General features: G+C 37.5%; 1 long non-coding RNA gene across 1 annotated transcript; it reads right to left on the bottom strand.

Moving 5' to 3' along the window:
- Positions 1 to 6,199: 6,199 nt before the first annotated feature.
- On the bottom strand, positions 6,200 to 8,209 carry LOC149247742 (uncharacterized). The gene is made up of 2 exons (XR_016265650.1): positions 8,155 to 8,209; positions 6,200 to 6,824 (listed from the first exon to the last, which is right to left on the bottom strand). It is a non-coding gene; the product is annotated as an uncharacterized LOC149247742 (long non-coding RNA).
- Between the last annotated feature and the right edge of the window lie 1,030 nt (positions 8,210 to 9,239).

Here is a 9,239-nt window from a genome sequence, read left to right as displayed (position 1 = left end):
ATTGAAGAAACCAACAGCTAACACTTCACCGGAATTAGCTCAGTCATCAACCTGCAAAGGCCAATTTTCATCACTCTTTTGCTGCTACACTGGAGAGAAAGAACAAGTGTAAATATTTGTTTTCAAAATTTGGCTGAGGACACCTGGAGGAAAACCTTCACTGATGGCTGAATCGTAATCTGTTTGTGCTTTTCAGATAGTGTTCTCTCTTCTGTCAAAAGGCCATTTTGTTTTACTTGTTGGACTGTCTCAGAAACCCTTGTAGAATTTTAATTTCATTCATTTGAGAAATGATTCAAAATTACATTCTGCATATACAAACCCTGTGTGTATTCATTTGAGTAAAAAAAGACTGCTGTTTGAGTTCATAAAAGGATCTCTTTTGATTGGAGTATCCAACCATTTACAAGAAACTTGAAAACAAAAAACGTAAGTACTGTTAATTACATACGAGGTGAGGTGAGTAAGCTGCTTCACCCAGCAAGAAAATTACTTTCTGTATGGCTGATAAGAGAAAAAAAACAGAAAGAGAACAATGATATGAAAATTGTGGGAATTTATGCTCTTGCTACCCCAAAAGGAATGTCCCTCTAAGGCTTGTGAAAGAATTCATAGGCCTGTCCATTATTTTGCTCCATTATACCCACAGTCCTTGGTCCATATCAAGGCCCTGTTTTGGGAGGCGATCCGCTGCCCTATTCCTTTCCCTGTAAATACGACAACATGTAAAAGAAATAAAAGAGTCAATGAGACGCATGGTTTCCTCTAGAATAGGCATGAATAATATGTTCCTGCATACTTATGTTTTGTTGAGACAATTGATTGTGAACATAGAGTCCCTGAAAACATGAATCTGAGTGCATCCCTTTTCAAGAGTGAAAAGCATCAAGTTTTTACAGGACAGAAGCTCTTCCTGATTGTTGGTCCCTTGGCCAAAGCCCATTTTAACTTGAAAATTGTGAGCATCAGAAAGAAAGAGGATGGAACCTCCTCCACTCTGCTGTCCATCTTTCAAGAGCATCTTGAAATTTAATAATCAATTTTTTGCAACTTGATAGGGCATAACTTTTTGTCAGTAGTTGCAATTTGTATTCCTCCAAATGCTTCTATACAAATGTAAGTTTGATCTAGGAGTAACCATATTAAGGTATTATATCAATCAACTAAGGAAGTTAGCAGCTCACAGAGGCGGGGGGGAATCTGTTTTATCAATCAAACTTGGCCAAGGATCATCTTGCAATGCGGTCACGGTTGTTTGTTGTATTGCTTAGATGGTGCTATGCAACTTGGCTTTTAGTTTTACTTATATCTCCCAGTTTTGCATTATGAGGTTGTTAGTTTCCAATGCCTTTTCCATCCCATCCCTTTTGTTTAATATTTTGGTTTCACGTTTTTGTCCTTTCATGAAAAGCCTTTGTTTTTCTCAATGTAAATACTAAATAGATGCAATGTGTGTTAAATGCCTAGGATGTTGGTAGCCCAATCTTGCTGAATGGATGCTGTGAAAAACTCTAATATACATAAGCAAAATTATACCATGGATTTGTGTTGATTTATATGTGCAGTGGCAATGTCTATCCGCTTGTGATTGCTGCACATCCATCAGAACCTAATCAGTTTGCCATTGGGTTGACTGGCCGTTGTCTCAACACCAGCTTGTAGAAGTTCTTCCATGTTCACATTGTCAACATTGTTATGCCATCCATGTTTGAATAAAAAATCACCTGATTCAGATGTAATTGTTAATTATGATTTAGTTGTAACTTGTTTCTTAATACTAGATGCCCAGCTTGAAACTTAACAGATGCTTTGGTGAACATAATGCTCACTGCTTTCTCGAACTTGGGCGAAATCCAACACATCATCATATTCAAAGATTGGGCTAATTCTAGAGAGAGCACAGAGTCATCTACAAAGTGGATTTTAAAACATCTTGTAGGCACCTGATAATGATCATTCCTTCGATTTGCACTTGACTCTAGCTAACCTAGAGCATTAGCTGCGATGAAATGTTTTATTGGACAAAGAAAACCCTTTCTGATGAACCATTGCAGAATAACTTGATTGGTTAGCTTCTCAACGTTGTACCTCATTGCTTTTTTGACCTTAGGATACCAATCCATGTCATCATATCTGAAGTAATATACCATTTTAATCTGTGTATGACTTTATCAAAATCAATCTTGAGGAGTAGATCTTCTTGATGAATTTCTCCAGCCCACTAGATAGTTTTCAAGCTTAATTTTTTTGTGGTTAATGCTTCTGCAGGAGTCTTGTAAGCCACGTAAAGTAGAATGATTAGCCTGGGATCATTAATTGAGTTCCTGTTGGCCGAGTTGTGGTTTATATTGATGATGCCTGCATTAGTTTGTTCTGCAAGTGGTTCTAGATGAAGAGCTTCCAAGCACACATTTAAAAGGTTTCCCAATGGTGTCTCAGAAACCCTTATAGAATTTTACAGGGAGACCATCATTCCTTGGATGATGTGCACATTCCCAACACAAATTCCACTCAACACAGCCAATAGAACAGGGAAGTAAGTTACACATTTTCTAAGTAATTTTTCCTGCACTCCAATGGCTTGTGGCTACAACTCTCAACCTTACAAAAATATTGACTGCGACAGAAGAACTGAAAAACTGACTAAAGACCTCCATGCATACCAGGTATTGATGATATAGCCATGAATGAGTAGACACTAAATTGAGAGCTTCCATGAATGAGTAGACACTAAATTGAGAGCTTCTATAATTTGTCTCTTAATTTCTTGATTAGAAGAGGCATGGTTTTCTGTCAACCACTTGGCCATCTTTCATCCACTGTTCATAAATAATATAGTGTATATTACAGCCGATGTAATTGAACACCGAAAACTACGATAACTGAGATTCAACTTCAAAAAGAAATTAATGACCGTCACCAACTTAGAGAAAACATCAGATAGGCAGAGAATTTAATAAATACAGAAATCCTATAGTCACTGCACGTTTTTCCAAATGAAATGTACAAAACACCCAGCTGGGGACTAATGCTATACTAACTACAAAATTTTTGAATAAAGGACAGGTGCTTGAGCCCTTCCAAATAGGATTTACTATGTTCTTGTAAGCTTCAAGCCATTTTGACTCCAGAATAAGTTATTCGTTCCATTTTTGCTCTGATTCATAAAAAATTACCCTACTCTCTATTGGAGAGACTTGTGCCAATTGAAACACATTCATCCTCACTGTTTGGGCACTGAAGATGAACAGTGCTGAAGTAATCCTGAATTACGAATGAAATACTATTGTTGGTTCCATATGGTCTTGGCAGTTTCCATTAAGATTTCTCTGTGAAGTTTTTTTAAGGCAATTTCTGTCTTGTTTTCCTATATGTACCATTTTATTTCCTAAAGGAATAGTGATGGTACTGTTTTTTCTTTTTGAAAAAAAAAACAACAGATATACGAGGTTGTGGGCAGGTAGCATAAGAACTATTACAAAATACAAGGGAGATTTCCCATAATCACCTCACGAATCAAGAAGAAGGTTGAGAACCCTCTAGAAGACCAAAGAGGTAAGTACAATTTCAGTCTAGCAGAAGAACCCATAACTCTTGGAAAGAATTCATAATGGAACCAACCCAGGTTACAGCATCTCTTCCGTCTCTCAACTGATTGTCCTCTATCACACTAGCATATCTTGCAAAAAAACAATTACCTTTAAATGGTCTTTCTTATATTCCTTACCTCTGTTACCTTAGCATTTCTTGCAAAAAAACAATTATATTAAGTGGTCCTTTTAATAGTCCTTATGAATATTGTAATATTACTTAATACTTTCATAGTATAGATGTACAATATGCCAATAATTTTTAACTTCTCTTCCCACATGCTCTGTTATATGCACTACTCCATCAAAACACTGCATCTTATTACAACTTTTAGGAAAACTAAGGAGATAAACAAACCTAATACCAAGTGGAAGCAAATCTCAACGCACAAGACCAACTAAAATTTAAATTGAAGAAACCAACAGCTAACACTTCACCGGAATTAGCTCAGTCATCGCCCTGCAAAGGCCAATTTTCATCACTCTTTTGCTGCTACACTGGAGAGAAAGAACAAGTGTAAAAATTTGTTTTCAAAATTTGACTGAGGACAGCTGGAGGCAAACCTTCACTGATGGCTGAATCGTAATCTGTTTGTGCTTTTCAGATAGTGTTATCTCTTGTCAAAAGGCCATTTTGATTTACTTGTTGGACTGTCTCAGAAACCCTTGTAGAATTTTAATTTCATTCATTTGAGAAATTTAACTTTGTTTTACTTGTTGGACCAAGTGTAGTGCCTGGCATGGATCATGTGTTTTTGCTTCCACTTTATGTCTACAATATGAAGAGATTAGAAAAGGGCATTCGAGGAATTTTTTGCCTGCCATCAATGAGAGGAAAGAACCTCATCTTTAACACCTTCCCAGTTGATTGTATTCAAACCAGCTCCTAAAATCCAACTAATAGCAGGTGGGGAGTTATCAGCTATCCATAACCACAAATGGCTCCTTTCAAGGTGTGTTAGGAGAATATCAATGGAGTTGAAATCCAAAACACTAGCTGAAATAGTAGTAATTATATAAGCATACTTGTTTTCTGGATCACAAAAGGTGATAATGCCCATCATAGTACTAACACTAAGGTATGCCATTGATAATCGTTGAGTAATACAACCCTATAATATCTTGAATACAGCTCAACTATGATGCAAAGAATATAGCGAAAAATTCTTCCGGCCATATACCAATTGTTATGAGAATAAGAACAGCCAATAAAGCTGGTGGATTTCTGGAAAAGCTCAAAATTTTTGACTGTATTATTTTTCCAAGAAAATGTTACGACATCCCCAATCCAATAAATCATTCATGGGAGTTTAAACACCCTAAGTAGCTAGAAGCTTCCATCTTTGACAGGCTTCTCCAATCCATGAATGCCTTGATAAGCATTTCTTCTAGGGCTTCATCTTCCTCAACTTCTTTGGGGAAACTCTATGTTCCGCTCCTTATTACTCACATAATGAATATATGTTGCATCACCAATTCCCTACATCCAAAAGCTTCTTTCAATGGTGCATGCAGAATTGCTACCAAAGGACAGGTTAGATATGTGTTCAACAAAATAGCAACAAAGACTTCATTGGCATGTATGCAGAGGATCTTTAATACAGAATAATGTTGCTTTGGGATCGGGTTGGAGTTAATGGAGCCGCACCTTTGGGACATGTTAATCGGATTAGGTTTGGAGTTAATGGAACTGCATTCCTAGGGCATGTTTCTCTGGCATTAAGTTGGATTGGGCCTAGAGTTAATGGAACTGCACCTTGGGACATGTTGCTCTGTCGCAGGGGCATCAGGTCATCAGGTCAGATTGGGGTCGGAGTTGAGGAAAATGCACTGCTGGGACATGTCGCTCCAAGGACTCCTAAGTTGTTTCCTGCGCAATTGCTACTGCATGGAGTCTCTGATGGTAACGACTGTGACACAGGTGGCGGCCCAACAACCTATCCTGGATGCATTTGCAGAGGTAGATGTCTGACATTCTGCAATGGACGAGCCACTAATTGCATTGGTAAGGGGATGTTACTCCTTATGTTTCTAGGAAGGGTTGGGGATTTATTTCTCATGAACTCGCTGCTGGAATTTATTTCTCATGGCTCTCAGCGTATTTGCATTTCATTTCAGGATACCAATTTGTGTGATTCCATTTTGACAATGCCATCAGAGAAGAATACAAATGTCACATAGAGCATTTAATAGGTAATAATATCCTTCTTATCCAATAAATCAATAAACCAGATCAAAGGACAATTTGGATCGTTCCATCTTAACAATGCCATCATAGAAATGCAAATACTGCAGAAAGGATAAAAGGCAATAATGTCATCCTTATTTAAGAAATTGATGAAAAAAAAGCCAGCTTTTCGAAGTTAATAAGATGAATTTTACTGTATAACACTGGCATTGATTCATCTTAAGCACTAAAAGAGGTTTTAAAAACCAAAGTGCAAACCTCCCATGCTTAAAAGATCTACGCTTAAGATGGATTTATACTAGTTTATTTTCTTAGGTCAATGTTTTTAACCTTTCAAGTCACTTTCTTTCAGTTTACTTTAGATGTCAATTTTTTCCCATTTAATATTATTAAGGTTACACCAACAAAGAACTGACAAACCTTGCACTTTGGGCAGCACCAATCCCTTCCACCCCGGGCTGTTTTTTTATTGTTTTGGTCAGCCGTCTTTTCACTTGTAGTCCCTTTTTTGGTTTACACTACCATTTCATTTTATTAGAATTTCACCAATGGACAGTTGACATCCCTTCCACACTGCCCACCAGAGCATCTCTCTTATCTTGGTGCAACAAAAAACTCCATGGAACCTTCAGCCATTTTGTACTCCATCAGAGAAATAGCATTGCTTCATTGTTGCTGCTGTATGGTTTATGCTACATATGCAAACGAAGTTCGATGGAATTTGGGGGTAACCTACTGCCATCCAATTAAAAGCTAGAACATTGTATGTTATCCAGTAAATACAACTACTTTCACCATTAAGATCAGGGGAATTTGATATACTTAAACTAACACTGTGTGGAAATGGAAGAATGTAACTTGAATGACCTTTACATATATGAAGATCAATTCTCCACTCAAGGACAATATCCTTTCTTTTACAAGGTCATCCTTGGAAGTAAAGCAGCTCTGCGATGTCCAGAACTGACCAGAAATGCGATAAAATATATGTTCCTCGTCACAGTTAACAGTTCTTTAGAAGTGAACCAAATCGGCTTACAGTTATTCTGCATAAAGCACAGCAACCGAGAAGTAGCACATTCTTGGCAATAAAATGCAGACACAATTAGAAATGCAGATTGCTGAAAAGGGTTAAAATTGCAACCTTTACAATTTTGAATTTTGGGTTCCTTGTAAGAAAATTCTAAAATGAACAAGTCAATGTACATAACGATTACCGGGATGGTACTAAACCATCTCGGGATTTGGAGCCTGAAAATTAATGATATACAATTCAAAACCAAACCAAATTCCAGATGCGAATCTAAGCATTACCCAATTTGCTAATTCTAATACCCGAGAAGTTCGACTGAACTTAACAAGCCAGTGTGCACGCTAATTCAAGGGTTGAAAAAAAACCTACTTGGAACTCAGGGCCTGAAAATCATGATACGAAACTCAAAACCTCCAAAACTAATTCCAAATGTGAATCTGAGCATTACCGAATTTCCTTAACAAGTAATTTGATTACCCAAATGAGAACAACTTTGTCTTAACGTGACAAGTCGGTCTACATACTGATTGCGGGTTTGAAAACGAACACACTTGTAATTAGGGAAGCTGAAAATAATGATAAACAACCCAAACCCTCCCAACCAAATTCGATATGTAAATCTTAGCATTACTCAAATTGCCTTAACAAGTAATTTGATTACCCAAGTAAGAAAATTTGTCTGAACATGACAACTCGGTCTATATGCCAACTGCAGGGCTGAAAACAAACCAACTTGGAATATGGGGGCTGACAATGATGATAGAAAACTCTCCAAAACAATTGAGAGATGTAAATCTGAGCATTACCCAATTTTCCTTGACAAGTAATTTGATTACCAATTAAGAACTTGGTCTGAACGTAACAAGTCAGTCTAGATACCGATTACAGGGTTGAAAATAAAACACTTGGAATTCGAAGCCTGAAAAAAGTGATAGAAAACCCAAAACAAATTCCAAGTATAAATCTGAACATTACCCAATTTGCCTTCACAAATAATTTGATTACCCAAGTAAGAACATTATCTGGACGTAACAAGCCAGTTCACATAGCGATTGGAGGGTTGAAAACAATACAACTTGGAATTCGGGGACCGAAAATAATGACAGAAAATCCAAAACTTCAACCAAATTCGAGATTTAAATCTGAGCGTTACACTGTTGGCCTTAACAAGTAATATGAATACCCAAGTAAGAACTTTATCTGAACTTAACAAGACAGCGTCAATACCAATAGCAAGGTTGAAAACAAAAACCAACTTGGAATTCGTGGACGGAAAGACTGAAAATAATGATCAAAAACCCAAAACCTCCAAACCAAATTCCAAATGTAGAACTACAACATACCTAATTTGTTTTTCCCTCATCGGTTTCCTGAAATTGTCTTAGAATAGACCATAGCTATTGTCTTAGAATAGACCATAGCTGCGTTCACAATAGCTGAATTGAGCTATTCCTGTTTTGTCTTAGAATAGACCATAGCCTTGATTCCATCAGGATCTGCAGTGAAATAGTTCAGACTATTTCTCATGAACTCGCTGCTGGAATTTATTTCTCATGGCTCTCAGCGTATTTGCATTTCATTTCAGGATTGCCTGTGACGGCACAAGTCATAGCTAGTCATTCGAATTTAAAAGACATTGTATAGGAATTCGAATTTATAATTCAAGCTTCTCCTGAAGAAGTAAATGGTAAGTAAATACATGCAAACCAATCCGGTTAATAGAATCGAGCAGGGAATTTCAGCAATAATACCTGTTATGTAACCTATCAGTACAGAGCGCCCACCAGCACAAGCAAAACGTTAAGACCATGCCTGCAACATATTCAGATTTAAAGTTTGAATACTAACAGGGCACCCACCAGCGCAAGCAAAACCTTAAGAGCATGCCTGAAACATATTGGGATTTAAAGTTTATCCAGATAAACTAAAAGATCCATATCCAGTTTAATTTTCTTTCTAAAGTGATACCATCTCTCATAGAAATTGGCAGTAACATAGTTTTGCTTTGAGCAGACAAAAATTTGACAGTATCATAGTTCTTGGTTTGAGCGGACAAGAATGGATGGAGATTTACTTCCAGTCTTGCCTCGCTGAGTGGCCAAAGCCAAACAAACAGTCATTAGTCATTAAATTCCGATTACCTCGCAAGCTTATGAAATGCTTTTCAAAATGAATAAGCAAGCAGATCATTTATTGACAAAACAGGAATAGCTCAATTCAGCCCTGAACTCCTCTTTGAGAACCCAGTATACATCCCTCTCCTCAACTCTAGGCTTCAGCATTGAGCATCCACAGCCACATTAGAGCCAGCAGGTCTGGCTACAGCCCAGGCTGTTGTTCCTTTGTTATTTCCATCCGCACTGATCTCAGAATTGCGTCCGCCATGATGAACACCACGAACCTGGACTGCTCAGCCAGAGCCGACTCG

This window comes from Pinus tabuliformis, chromosome 7, assembly GCF_031772625.1.
Source record: "Pinus tabuliformis cultivar Carrire ecotype Pingquan chromosome 7, CPIR1, whole genome shotgun sequence".
NCBI classification, from domain to species: domain Eukaryota; kingdom Viridiplantae; phylum Streptophyta; class Pinopsida; order Pinales; family Pinaceae; genus Pinus; species Pinus tabuliformis.
The sequence above is the reverse complement of the archived record's forward strand: the minus strand, read 5'-3'. Positions and strand labels throughout refer to the sequence as shown.